The 15,938-nt window shown below is 33.3% G+C and overlaps 1 non-coding gene across 1 annotated transcript; it reads left to right on the forward strand.

Moving 5' to 3' along the window:
* The first annotated feature begins 909 nt into the window (after positions 1 to 909).
* On the forward strand, positions 910 to 1,058 carry MIR4405B (microRNA MIR4405b). Its single transcript, NR_161685.1, has one exon. It is a non-coding gene; the product is annotated as a microRNA MIR4405b (primary transcript).
* The last annotated feature ends 14,880 nt before the right edge of the window (positions 1,059 to 15,938 follow it).

The raw sequence follows: 15,938 nt of genomic DNA on the forward strand, positions 1-15,938 counted from the left end.
GTATTCTTCTTTATATGTCAGTAATTCTTGTGGAACATATGCTGCCAAAGTAAAAGAAGCAATAAACTGTACCATTCAATAAATGAAAAACATCTATATATTTCAATTTCCAATGATCCAAAAGCCAACAAACTAAGCTGTCAAGAAGTTATTACAAACTTGTAAAACAAATTATTATGAACTTCATTCACAGCCAGATGCATGGTCAAATCTAATTTGTTTACTTCGTAATGTACTGGGTAAGATTTCAAGCAAATATCATGAAATGAGATTCCCTCAAAATAGAACACAATATCCAAAGGTGGATCTCCTATTAGGAGACTCAACCTTGCCTGCATAAGTATAGACAATAATCTCCTTATGCCTTCTGTTCTCAAACAATAATCCATCCTTTTACTCATGATCCTTCAAGAAATATAAAATATCTGACAACTGCATTGTAATGGTCATCAACACTGGGAGAATTAAGGAATTCACTCACCACACAGACAACAAAAGAGATGTCTGGTCTTGTTACAATTGGATAAGTCAAGCTTTCTTCCAATCTCCAATATCTACTTGGGTCAGAAAATAATTCTCCTTGGTCAAGAAGAAGCTTAGTGATGGGTCACAGAGTTCTCTTTGATAGAGTTCTCTTTGATAGAGCTTAGTGATGGGTCACAGAGTTATGGGTGAAGACCAAAGCTGGGTTGTATTCGAAGATTGGGTGAAGACCAAAGCTAGGTTGTATTCGAAGATTGGGTGAAGACCAAAGCTGGGTTGTATTCGAAGGTGTGATTCTGTGTGAAGATAGAAAGGGCTAACTGTAGGTAGTATCAAGCCCTAATGTAATATAATTTTCTGGAAATAAATCAAAGGCGGTTGTTGTCAAAACCCGTCGTTGAATTTTTTTCCATAATTACAAAAATGCCACCCTAAAACATTCTAAGACGGTTGTTCATAACCGCCTTAAAATTTGCGTTGTAAAAATCAATTCTCAGCTTTGATAATTACAAGTTTGCCACCGCGTCACTTTATAAGGTGGTTCCGAATAACCGACTTAGAAATCGCGTCGTAAAAAAACACATTTTTAGTAGTGAATGGGGCGGAGGAGGAATGGGAGCTTCATAAACCCTAATTTTTTTGGGGAAGAAGAAGAAGCCAACTTGAGTGAGAGAAGATTTAAAGAAGCAGACTTTAGTGCCACGTTGGACTGTCTACGTGGCACTGAGTTGCCACCAATGCATCTCACTAACGACATCACTTGGGAATTTAATGACAAAGACTATTTTGCAAAACTTATGTAAAGATAGGGACTATTTTGAATTTAACATTAAGTTAGAGACTAATATGCAACAGGGGCACAAAGTCGGGGACCAAATTGCCTATTTAGTCATTTCTTTGGCCAAGAACAATTTTTTTCTCATGATCAAACATATTAAAAACCAAATAAGTGGATGTTACAGTACAATTTGACCGTTACAATTATACTGTGATGTGGCATAATTTACTCCTATTTTCCCCCATCTTTGTTTAACATTTTATTTAATTATTTTTGTAACCGTCTTGAATTGGAAATTGATAAAATTAATCAATGTGGAAAAGGTTAGAAATTGATAAGAATGATTCAAACAAAGATTAAAAAAAGATAATTAGATGACTCAAGGAACACTTCATGAAAAGAAAGACACACATAATTTGATAATTGTTGGCACCTAAAAAGTTATCGTTGAAAACGAGGTAGACGATTGGGCTCAGTTAAGGCACACAAGCCGACCAAAGGCGTGGCTAATATGGGATAATTTGGTAAAATTAATGAGGAAAGATATTAATGAGATTTTTATATTTTTGTTTTGTGATTATCATGAAATAAATAACATAAATAAATTATAATAAAAATTAAATGACAATAAAATAATTTAGTAAAAATAGAAATACTAAACTTGGATGGTGATGTTGATCTTGATTAATGAATGTCTAGGTTTAGGCTTGGAATTCATTTGATCCACTATGACTTCACAAATCTCTACTCATCTCTCTTGTTAATATTCAATTCACTAGTGTATTTTACGTTAACTCCCGCATTGTCGCAAATTCTAAATTAATTTTTTGATACTCAATCCCTTGGACATATTGACACAAGCAATCAACATTAATGGTCGAGAATCAGCGAGTCTTAACCAAGATTATTCTATCCCTAGAGATAATCTCAATTAAGTACTTGATTTATGTTCAAGTTTCAACAAGGCTCGCCAAAGCGCAAGTCAATTTCTAAATTCATCTATAAGATAGTCAATCAAATAAAATCCTTAAGTACGAAAACAAACAAAGAACTTAAGATGAAGTATTGAATTGATAGAATTAAAGAGAAACAAGGTTCATCCTTTTCTCTCATAGGTGGAAGGAATTGCATTCATAAAAATAATACAATGAAACCTAGAATATCTAATGGAATAATAGAGGTGTCTAGTAGGTGGAAGTCTAAAATATAATTCTAAGAACTGTTCGAGACTTCTACACCATTACAATGAATGTCTAGCCTCCTATTTATAAAATTGTAGTTGGGTTTAACTAAGGAGATAATCACAAGAAATTACAAACAAATAATACTCTAATTAATTCAAGTATTTATCTTCTTCTTCGATTGATTTATCCTTAAAAAATATCTTGCTCTTGAATTTCCTAGCCTTTATCTGTAATTTCTGGAATTTCTCTTTCCAAAATGACCTGCTTTTACTGTAAAAAATTCATTAAAAATAACTAAAACATAAAATTCTACCTAAGACAAAGTAAAAATTGAATTTAAAGCTAATTTGATTCAAAACAAGACCTAAATTTAACTAAAATGCCAAATAGACGTCACAAAATTCATATGAAAATCTAACAAATTTGACATTTACCTACACTTCAAACTTAGAGTCTTGCTTGTCCTCAAGCAAGACTAACTAAAACTACTACAACGGTAAAAACTACTTAAAAAAAGTAAGGACTAAAAAAATTGAGACTCAAAAACAAAAGTCAAATTAAAACTAAAGACTAAGGATACATAATGACAAGTTAAACACACACACTCTTCTTGCATTCCCCTTTATTCAACAATTTTATTATTCATGTGCTTCAATCAACTAAGTATGGTGCCCACATTCAACTTTTTAGCTCAACCAAATCAAATGCAAGGTCAGAAATATGTAATAAGAATGACAATCAAATTTAATGGCATAGCAACTTGTCCTCACAATAAGTTTTTCACTCTTAAGCTTTTGACTTAACTTTAGGTAAGTTTTTCACTCAATTCACAAATTAAGACAATACAACTCAACTTTGACTTTCATCTCAAGTCAATCAACACATTAAATGCATGCAAAGGTCACTAATGACATTCTTAGCTTGTAATGACACTTGGCTAACAAGGAAAATTGATGTTTCTAGATATTCAAAAGTAACTAAAAGGAAGGAAAGCATTTACTTTATTCATTGGATTTTCATTCACTTCTTACAAATCCTTGGTACCCCTAATTTTTCAATTAGATTCATACTTTACTTGTCCTCAACTTTTGATTATTTTTCTTTACTTTGCTTCTCTCTTAATTTTTTTTCTTTATTTTTCTATTTTTTTCACATTTTTCTTTCTCAACTTTTCAAGAGAGAATGACGACTTTTCTTTGTTCACATGATAGCTCATAGGTATCCTTACTTTTTTTCCCTTGAGTAGTAATTTGTGCCACTCCAAACTTAAGGACTTTCCCAATTCTTAGACCTTTGCTCTCCTACCTCTAAGTCAAGGGTAGTAGCAGATATAACATATATTTTCAAGGTTAAGGGATTAGAAAAGAATAAATCAATATAGGCTCAAAAGTATGGTGCAAGGGATTAACAATATATGGTTGGCTTTCTGGCTTTAGGCTAACCATGCAAACGTGACCTTGATCACTTCAATGCATACAATTGCAGTCAATATACAAGAGATTCAATCAAAGTCTACTGTGAGTGAAATAAGAGTGCTCTCAATATGTGTATCAATATAAAATTCACTCACTCACTAGGCTAGGTCTACAAGTTGCTTTATTTTTTTTCAGTTTTTCATGCCAAACTAATTACACATCTCAATCAAGCAAAATCAATGGTTTTCACTTTTAGCGTTTGAGTTCAACCACACAAAGACAAGAAAATGGTGATGCTTCTTAATCAATTGTGTTTACTTATTCCTAATAATAAACATATTCCTAAACTACCATACATATACTAAACAACCAAACTAATAAGGCGAAATTAATAAAAAGTAAAAGAGAGGGTGTAAAGAAGGCTTCACTTAGGGCTAAAGAGCCCTTAACATCTCCTTTTATCCATTGTAGCCTCACTACCTCCTGTTGGACAAGTGGCCTCAGAAATTTTAAGAAGGGGGGTTGAATTAAGATTTCGTTGACTATTCCTAATTGAAAATTTCACTTTCTTTATTATTCCCAAGATTCAATTATTTCTTTGTTAACAAGTTACTGAAATAATAAATGAAGGAAAGTAACATCAAGAAATATAAACACAACAGAAATTAAAAGATTTAAGGGAAGTGAGAATGCAAAACCGGATTTATATTGGTTCGACCATAACTCGTGCCTACGTCCAGTCCCCAAGCAACCCGCTTGAGATTCCACTATGCTTGTAAAATCCTTTACAAGCAATGAACCACAAAGGAATCCCCTCCTTTGTGTTCAGTGATTACAACCAAGAAGTTATGCCCACCCCAAGGAATGTTGGTCCCTTGTGTCTAGTGATAACAACCAATAAGTTATACCCACTTCTTGCAGTGAACCCAAAAGCGGTTAGTCTTTTGAGTCCAATGTTTAACCAAGAAGCAAATCCTGCTTCTTGTAATGAACCCAAAAGCAGTTAGTCTTTTGAGTCCAGTGTTTAACCAAGAAGTAAATCCTACTTCTTGCAATGAACCCAAAAACAGTTAGTCTTTTGAGTCCAGTGTTTAACCAAGAAGACCTTCTCTTGAAAATAGTCACCAAGAGTCGGTCTCTTGAAAACCTTTTTGTAAGAATGGAGGATAGGAAGAACATAGAATAGCACAAGTTTTTGCCCAATGAACTTTTCTTGACAAAGCAAGTATTGAACAAAAACTCTTAGAAAGATGTTGAGAATGAATGAATGAATGAAAATCAGTTATAAAATTTATTCCATGGTCACATATTTATAGCCATTTGATGGCTCTTGAAGAAACCATGTTAAAAGTTGTGACTCTTGGCAATTTCTTCAAAACTAGTCACTTTAAAAGTTGTGACTGTCTTCAAAACTAGTCACTTTAAAAGTTGTGACTCTTGGTAAATTCTTCAAAAACCAGTCACTTTAAAAATTGTGACTCTTGACAGTTTATTTTTCAAAACCAGTCACTGGTAATCGATTACCATTATAGTGTAATCGATTACACATCAACAGTTGTGACTCTTCATGTTTAGATTTGAAAACCAACATTTAGAAAACACTGGTAATCGATTACAAATGTTGTGTAATCAATTAGACAAGTTTGAAAATGTTTTATCACAAGTTGTGACTCTTGAAATTTTAAATTCAACGTTAAAAAACATTTGTAATCAATTACATGCCCATGGTAATCGATTACTACTTTGTAAAACAGTTATAAAACTGTTTTGGGCTTCTTGTAATCGATTACTGCCTTATGGTAATCGATTACCAGAGAGTAAAAACTCTGGTAAAATATTTTTCTTTGAAAAATTCTTTTGGACAAATTGTGCTATTCAATCTTTTCTTTGAAAAATCCTTTTTATACTTATCTTGATGCTTTACTTGAGGTTCTTGCATATCTTGAGTCTTCTCTTGAATCTTCTTGATTTCTTTAATCTTGTTTGAGTGTATCTTTGATTCTTGAAACTTGCTTAAATCTTGATTCTTGACTTGAGTCTTTGGCATCATCAAAATAAGCTTGGAAGCTTTGCTTCCACACCTCCCTGGACAACGAGTATGTGGTCCTCTAAACGAGCTGGCCATTAATAAGGCTGCATATGATGAACAAAACTAAAAAAATGCAAGTTAGTGTTATGCTACTGAGTGATAATTTTTTTTGAACTCCAAACTTAAGACTAAAAACTATCCTAAATGAATGTAATGTAAAAATTAAGAATTAGAAAGTTGGGTTGCTTCCCAGTAAGTGCTTCTTTAACGTTAATAGCTTGACATATGATATGTGGATTGTTAAGGAGATGTATGATGGTGTTATCGGTGAGTTGATTCATTGGGAAAATCTTCAATGTTGTGAATGTAGAAGAACATTTGTTTCTTGCCCTCTCTTAGTGTGTAGACTCCATTACTAAAATTGATGGTTACATGAGCGGTTCTCATGAAGGATCTTCCTAGAAGGTTTGGAACTTGCTGGGCCTCCTCTATATCCATGACAAAAAAATTAGTTATAAATGTTAAATGATTTACCTTTATTGTTACGTTTACCACTTTCCATAATGCTTTCTTTTTAGAACCATCGGTAAATTGTAGAGTCATGTTGGTGGGCTTTAGGTTAAGGCAACCAATCTTCTCTAAGAATGAATGAGGCATGAGGTTGAACCTCGCGCCTAAGTCAAGTAGTGCATGGTCAATAAGAGATTTCCCAATGTGATGGAGATGGTAAAACATCCCTTCTCCTCCAAATGTCTCTGGGTCTAACTTGATGTAGCACATCCCATGTGTGTTTTTCAATAGGTTGTTCCTCCTTATTCCCTTGTAGCATCCTCCATGTACATCTATGTTTATGTCTTAAGGGCCACTAAGGCTCAGTATGTATGATTATGTATTTCTTTTAATTTATTATCATTTAATTTTATGCAAGTTAATTTTTTATAAGTTGTACTTTATTATAACATTGTGTAAGGGTGAAAGAAATATGGCAAAAACTATCAAAATGACATTTAAATAGAAAACACATTTTGAAAATACCCTTTATTCATGAGTATTTTAATTATATGAACATGCCTTAAAGAAGTGCAAATATATATGTATATGTGTTCATTCTTTTCCCAAAAGAAAAAATATACATTGAGATATTTTATCAACTTAGAAATAGAAACTAATTTTAATGATGCATATTCTACAATATTTATTATTTATTAAGTTTTTAAAATAATATTTTTTGGAAAATAATTTAAGTTGTTACATTCTTCCAACGTCGTTTTTTGTTGTTTTCAACATCTCCATGAGTTCAATCAATTGTACACTTGTGAACATCATGTTTTATCCCATTCTTGGCAAAACCATGGCTTCTGTCACAAGCACTACTACAAAAAAGGTATTTAACATTGGTTGAAAAATTTATTTAACATCGGTTTTAAATCGATGTTGTATCAAATGATGTTGAAAGTCAGGAACTTTCAACATCGATTTTAAAACCGATGTGAAAAACACATTTCTACACCGGTTGTTCCTTAAACCAATGTAGTAAGTGTGTAAAAATTTGTAAATTTGTCAATTATCACATTGGCTGTGATCTTAGTCGATGTAGAAAGTTCCAATACAACATTGGTTTCCTCAAGAAATTGATGTTGTATTGGTACTTTCTACACCGGTTAAAATCACAACCAATGTAGAAAGTTATTTTTTTAAAAAAATATATGGCTTGTTCTACCTACACCAATTGCATGCATCCTACCTACAGTGAGCATGCATAGTGTGTAGTGATAGTAATTAAATAAAATAAATCTATAATTTGGAGACCAAATTTAAAGAAAGGTCAGTTACCTCAACAATATTGGAATCAAATTCAAATGCATCTCAAGTGCAACTTCATCAATAACATGCCCTCTATTGTAGTTTATAAGAATTGTTTCCTTTAATAGGGACAACATCATTTACAGAACAAAAATTTGCATCACTTGATTTTTGTAAATAATTTAGAGCAAAAACATGTTCCAATAAACTCTTACCTTCATCTTAGCTAGCTACTTTTTCCTTGTTGACTAGATGATATGTGGTTTTGTCCAAAATAGGATGAACTATAGAAGCACCCATGATAAACCATGTTACTTGAAATAATCAAATGTAGTATGTTACAATTAAATTTTTGAAATCAAATTCGTACTATATCTGCCTCCTACTACCCTTCGACTAGAACACACAAAACCTAGTTCAATTTTAGAAATACTAGGATTCATGGCCTTGTCCTGACACTTCTTCAATTACATGTATAAGAATAGTATATTCAATTTTGTGTCAAACTATCATTTCAAAATCAATTAGTCCAATCAAGCAGAAGTAAGAAATCATTTAATAGTCTATGAAGGCCGATCATCTTTAAACTACAAAGATAGTGTACCATGACTATGCGAAATTCTTTTGCATCATTAACACCAGTAATTGAATAACAATTGCCACCACTGGAAAAACCGCTTTGTACGTCGGTTAATTTATACATACGATGACAGTTATTAACTATCGTCGTATGCAACATCGTAGAAAGTGTTTCTACAATGGTTTCATAAAAAACCGTCTTAGAAAAAGGCACATTTCTAAGACTTTTAAGACGGTTCTTAGTTAAAAACCGTCTCAGAAGGATAGACTTTTCTAAGACGGTTTTTCAGAGAATTGTCTTAGAATGCTTTTTTTTTTTAAAAAAAAAAAAGTTAAAAAATTCAAAGATTCTAAGATGGTTTTTCCAAAAACTGTCTTAGAAAGTATACATTCTAAGACGATTTTTCAGAGAACTGTTTTAGAATGTCTTTCTTCTAAAAAAATAAAATAAAATAATTTTCTTTATTTAAAAATAAGGTGATATCTGTGATAATTTTGGACCATTTATTAATTTCTCATTCATCATCCTCGTTATATCTTGTCTCTTGATTAATGTTGCATGATAACAACTTGAACACATAATAAAACTTCTCCCAGTAGTTATTTACCTAGAGGCTAAGGCAGTGATTCATGATAAGCACTGAACGTGGGAATAGAACTCACCGTGAGAAGAAAATTGTTGATCCAAGTTTAACTACTCTTGTAGTAGAAACTTCAAACCAATAGTAGGTTAGCAAGATTGGTGGAATTGGAGTCCCTAGTTCCATTAGGACACAAAACTCAATACAAACAAGTAATTAATTAATAAATTGAATATGACTTGCCCACAAATAATGGCTACAAGTTTGCATCTTCAAAAAAAAAATTAAATTCATGTATAAGCAATTTTTAACTTATATGGAAGAAATTTACTTAATTTTTACAATTTATTGGTGGAGGAGAACGAGCCATTGTAAGAAAGGGAATAGACTTAAAATTATCAATATCTGCGAGGCTTTTAGCTTGCAAGTTCAATTAGAATGTTCCGACCAGTGCTTAGAGTTTATTTCAAAAATGCTTTTGGATGCAACACCTATAAAAGATCATTTGCCAAAAAAATTTATGATGCGAAGAGGTTAGTATCGAAGTTGGGATTGGAGGCTAAGAGGATTGCCTGCTATATGAATGGTTGCATGTTGTATTATAACAATGATGGAGCGCTAACTGAATGCAAATTTTGTAACAAGCCCATGTATCATGCAAAGACTATTGGAACAAGCAATAGAAAACTAATTCTAGTAAAGGAAATGTTTTATTTGCCTATAATACCAAGGTTGTAGAGAATGCTTGCATTAATGAAAACTGCAAGTCAAATGACATGGCACTATGAGAATAGAAGATCTTTGGGCATGTTACGCCATCCTTCTGATGGTGAAGCCTGGAAGCACTTTGATCGGGTACTTGCAGAGTTTGTTATTGATCCGCGAAATGTGTGACTTGGTTTATGCACACAAATGGATTTAACCCATATATTCAAGCATCATTTTTCACCTTATTCCTACTAGCCAATCATTGTTACCCCATATAATCTTCCTCTAGAAATGTGTATGACTAAACATTATATGTTTTTGAGTTGTGTCATACCAGATCCATTTAATCCAACGATTGGTATTGATGTTTATTTACAACTTATGACTGATGATCTGAAGAAAATGTGGAGTGGTGCTCTGACTTACAATGTTTCAAGAAAGAAAAATTTCATGATGGGGGCAGCTTTGATGTGCACTATTAATGATTTTCCTACTTATGGCATGTTGTTTGGTTGGGGGACAAATGGTAGACTAACATGTCCGTATTGAATTGAATGGAGGATAGAAAGGCCTTCCAGTTAGAAAATGGGGGAAAAGCTTGTTGGTTTGACTGTAATTGTATATTCTTACCTAGTGATCATGCATTTAGGAGGAACAAAAATGCCTTCAAAAAAGGGGAAGTAGAAAGGGATGAGCCACTGCGTATGTTGATACCTACACAAGTTTGGCATAGGGTTGGAGATTTGCCAAAAGTCACACAAACTGGTCTACCAACACGAACAATACATGGATATGGGGAGTGACATTATTGGACAAAAAGAAGTATCTTTTGGGATCTTCAGTATTGGAAATATAATTTGTCGTGACATAATCTTGATGTTATGCACATAGAGAAAAATTTATTTGACAACATATTCAACACTGTGAGGAATGTCAGTGCTAAGACAAAAGAAAATGACTAGGCTAGGATGAACTTAGCTTTGTATTGTAGACATGTAGACTTGGAGTTGAAGTCAGAGGCTAATGGGAAGTTGTTAATGCCAAAAGAAAATTACACTCTAACTATAGACCAAACAAAGTTAGTCTGTTAATGGATAAAAGAACTAAGAATGCCAGATGGTTATTCTTCCAACTTGGTGAGATATGCCAATGTTGATAAGAGAACCATGCATGGGATGAACAGTCATAATTGTCATGTGTTCATGGAGTGTTTACTTCCTATTACTTTTAGTTCATTATTGCCACATGTCTTAAATGCACTTATTGAAATAAGTTATTTCTTCAAAGATTTGTGTTCTACAACTTTGATGGAGGATGACTTGAGTAGAATGAAACAAAATATTACATTCATTTTGTGCAAGTTGGAGAGAATATTTCCCCCTGGTTTTTTATATTCAACAGAACATCTGCCTATTCATCTGGCATATGAAGCCAGACTTGGTGGACCAGTCCAATATAGATGGATGTATCCATTTGAAAGGTACTACAATGATCATTGTATTTTATTTAAAATTCATTTGTTTAATGCTCATCAATGATGACTTGGTTTTGATTAAAATTTGTAGATTCATGGGTGATTCTAAATGAGCAGTGAAAAATAAGGTCAGTGTTGAAGGATCCATTTGTGCATCTTATATACATCACGAGACAACTCATTTTTGTTCTCATTATTTAAACAACTTTATGTTGTCGCAACGCAATATTAGGAATCAAATTGCAATTGAAACTGAAAGGCGTCCACCAATGTTATCAGTGTTTGACCAACAAGGTCGTCTTTCTGGGAAGGAGTTCATTCACTAGTTAACTGATGATGAGAAAGACTCAGCCTATGTTCATGTGTTGATTAACTATGCCGAATCTAAGTCGTACCTTGAGTAAGTTTCACAATGTATGCCCTTTGGGTTTCGATAATTATTGTTGTCAATTACATTATACTCCAAATATTGACTTGTGATACATTATATTTGGACAGTTCATTCTTGCAATCCCAGTCAAATGCCTCTACTCGTAATCTACATGTAGATTCTCCTACTTGGTTCCAGGAACAAGCATGTATGTTATAGTATATTTTATTTTTCTATTTTATGGTAAATTAAATATAACTGTTCATACTCTTTTATTTGTAGGTTACAAAAGAGCCTACAAATGTGAGAAACCAACACTTAAAGGATTTATTGTATGGTCTAATGAGTTACGTTAAAGAATGACACACATACTTTGTCAATGCTTGCAAATTTCATACTCAAGCATGGACTAAAGGGAAGAAAACGATAAATAATGGGGTTCACGTAAAGGGCCTCACACAAGGAGCCGCAGATGATTTTTATGGGGTCATTCAACATATATATATGTAAGCAAGTAGTATTATTTTATTGTCATTGGTTTGATCCAACAAGTAGAGGAACAAAAGTTGATCCTAAATATGGCACTGTGGAAATTGGAATGGATAAAAACTATAATCTGTTTGACCCATTCATCGGTGCACATAATGTAAGACAAGTGTATTATGTGCCTTATCTAACAACCAAAAAGGACAAGCATGATTGGTGTGTTGTAATTAAAACGAAGATAAGAGGTTACATAGAATTTGATCATGTACAAGATGATGTGCCTTACCAAGTAGAGAAAATGTCACATGTCAACGAAGTCATTGAAGTTGAAAGTATTTCTGGATTGCATGATTTAAGAGGTGGTGTTAAAGAAGTAGACCTTGCTAATTTGTTGACAAACGAAGAAGAATAAATAATTTGAATGGAGAATAAAACAATATTGAACAAGACAATAAAGGGGAATTAGAAGATGACTTTAAAGTTTACAATTTTGAACAAGATTAGACATTGATGTTTGTTAGTCAGTTATAATGTTTGTTATTAGTGACATGTTTGTGTTGTTGTAATACTTGAGCACTTTGTTAGTTTATTTTATTTTTGTTGTGAAATGGCTTCATCCCAATATTCTATTTGATTAATTATTTGTAATATTATTTTTTTATATATAGATATGTCACCAGGTGGTGTCGAGCATCCCCGACCCCCTGAAAAAAGATGATGGAACTCAATAAACCAAGAGGGGGAGGGGTGAATTGTTTTTCGAACAAAAAAAGTACTTTTATGAATCAGAGTTGCGGAAAAACTTTTCTTAGCGGATGGTATCACAAAACAAATATGAATACTTAATCAATCCTTCCTTACACATGATCCTTCATTAACTTCCTTTCTTTCAAAATCATAAAACTTGAATCTTTTCAAACATTGAATAAAACTTGAATGAGTTGATTAGACCTTGAATGAGTGAAAGATATGAACAAGAGAAAAAGACACAATCTTTTATACTGGTTCACTCTCTATTTCAAGAGAAGCTAATCTAGTTATCTAATGCACAACCTGGATTAGATTTCCACTATGTATTAAGAAATCTTACAAGCAATCACAATCAATCTATAACTCTCACCTCGAAAAAAAAGACTAAGGCATCCAACACTAGGACCCTATGTGAATATAAGCCTAAGAAAACTCTACTCTTAGTCCAAACTAGAAAATCCTATTGTAGCATGTTGTAAGCAATTCACGCATAAACACAAGATCGTGTAAAAACCCTACACATGAAGGAAACCAAGTAGGAGAGATACAACCTGACCAATCTTTGCACAAAAACCTTGTTGGATTGAATCTACTCAAAACAAACAACTCATTTACAAGAAAAGATCTTCCAAATCAAAAGATTAAGAAGTTATGAGTTACTATAAAGCTCTTCTTTTCTCTTTTCTCATTCACCAATGAAAGCACAAAATCTTGCTCATTCTAAGGCTAGGAAGTAATTTTTGAGATGTATTGAGTATTTTCTAATGATCTCATGTTATGTAGATGTGAACACAAGCTGGTTATTTATAGAGAAAATAGTTATAACTACCTATAATCAATTAAATCTATAAGGTAATTGATTATTTCAACGAAGTAATCGATTATATTATCCAACTATTTGATTAAAGTGTTAATTCAACATATGGAAAATACCTCAAGAACAATACAATCGATTAGATGACCTAAGTAATCGATTAAACTGTTCTTGTTCACCTCTGAACAACTTAAACAAGAGAGAAGTAATCGATTAATCCATCTGGTAATCGATTAAAGCAAAGACTCCTGAAAAATCAGTCATTGTCTCAAACAACAATGTAATCGATCAAAGTTCTACCATAATCGATTAAACCAATACGAGACTTAGAAAATGTTTTTGCCTTTGAAGAAAATTTTCTAACTTAGAAAACTTTCTTCACATGATGATGCATGATGCAAAACAAATATCAAATGTATAAATATGCAACAATCAAGTTAACAACCAATACAAATGCCAGTGAAAGGAGTTGGGCATGTAAAAGCCAAAACTTTTCTAAAACTTCTTCAAGCTTTTCATTGAGCTTCAAGCTTTAGCCAAGACTACAACCATCTCAAGATAGTCTACCATCATCTACCTTATCCCCATGTTTTGTATTTATGCCAATCCAACCTCCCGATGTTGCACTTACACCATCTCCACCTCCGACTGAAGTTAGCCCATCTTCATCTCATGTTGATGCACGTGGACCATCCTTGATACCTACATCCACATCATCCCCATCCCCGATTGATGCACGTGGGCCGTCCCCAGTACCTACATCCACACCTTCCCTATCCCCGGCTGTAGCCAACATGCCTATAGATGAAGATGCTTTGGCCATGGAAGATGTGACACCCTCTACCCCGACATATATATATAAATAAATAAAATATATAAAAATCTCGGTAACCAAATTCACATGGGTAAAAGGTTCACATTCACTTCACTATTATCAATTAAAACTTATTAAAACATATTCGGCTCAAAATAAGGCCGTCAAAATTTACAAAAATATTTTGTTAAATCAGTGAGATAAAATAAAATAGACTAACATCATGCAATTAATATAAAAACTTATGTCCCACTGTCACATCCTATCAGAGCATTATGTTCCGACGTCCTTCAGCACAAGGTTCCTTAAAGCACTTCACCTAGCCATCTGCTCCCCCGAACACAAAGTTCAAGATCATCACAGGATTCAAACACAAACAACACATAGGGAGTGAGTTATCACATTCCTAGCTAATAGAGAAACAAGACAACTAAATATACATATCATATAAATGAGATACCACTTACTTAAACATAGCTCACGTAATTTCACCACTTTGTCATTTCAAATTCACTTTTCAATCATCAATCACATTACACATGAATCACATAATCCGATCAAGACATAATAAAACATGAATTTCATAATGAACAATTAGCAGGCGTTATGCAACAGTTATACTAAGACTCAAGCCTATATGCGATGTGGTACCATGTCAGTGAAAAGCCACCCTGGGGCGCTTAGGAGTACATAACAAGACACACCACACAATGGGTTTGTTAGGTCACTCTCACTAAGTAAGATCATAGGGAGACTAGTTAGGGTCACAATGTTTTGCGAGAATGCTCCAACCATATGGGATCAGCATAGGCTTAAAGGAGCACTCAAACTCGGTGACCCCCAAGGCCTACACTCTAAAGAGTCCGTCAGGGCCTCTCCCTTCTGATTCAGGTCCAACCCCTAAAATAATTTTTTTGCATGCAGACACTGCTCATGAATTGTACAATACCCACGACCTCACACTCGTGTTTAAAACACGTTTAACACAATTGCGCTACAATTTAACACTGGTTCCTAAATAGGAAACCTACACTTTCTCTTTAACACTGGTTCCTAAATAGGAAACCTACACTTTCTCTTTAACACTGCGCATCAACACTTTTCTCAAGATAACACTGGTCGGGTTATTGTACAATTCACAGCTTACAACACAAGTAATATCACATCAAGTGTTAACCATACACTAATTCACAACCAAAACTCATTCACAATTTCACATCTCATACTATCACACTCCACCATCACAAGTTTACACGTATCACACAAATTAACACATGTTCAACTTTGCACTTATACTTAATCTCAATAACAATATCATAATCTCAAGACAACATGTTATTCCATAATTCATCACATATTTCATTTATAAGCACTTCTCATGAATTATACAATATCCATGACCTCACACTCGTGTTTCAAACACGTTTAACACATTGCGCTACAATTTAACACTGGTTCCTAAATAGGAAACCTACATTTTTTCTTTAACATTGCGCATCAACACTTTTCTCAATATCAACATTGGTGGATTATTGTATAATTCACAGCTCACAACGTAATTATTGTCACATAAGTGTCAAACACACACTTATTTGTAACCAAATATCATTCTCACACTTTAACATCTCATAACTCATATACACATCACACAATAATCATATTTGCATGAC

Source organism: Glycine max, chromosome 4 (genome assembly GCF_000004515.6).
Source record: "Glycine max cultivar Williams 82 chromosome 4, Glycine_max_v4.0, whole genome shotgun sequence".
Lineage (NCBI taxonomy): Eukaryota > Viridiplantae > Streptophyta > Magnoliopsida > Fabales > Fabaceae > Glycine > Glycine max.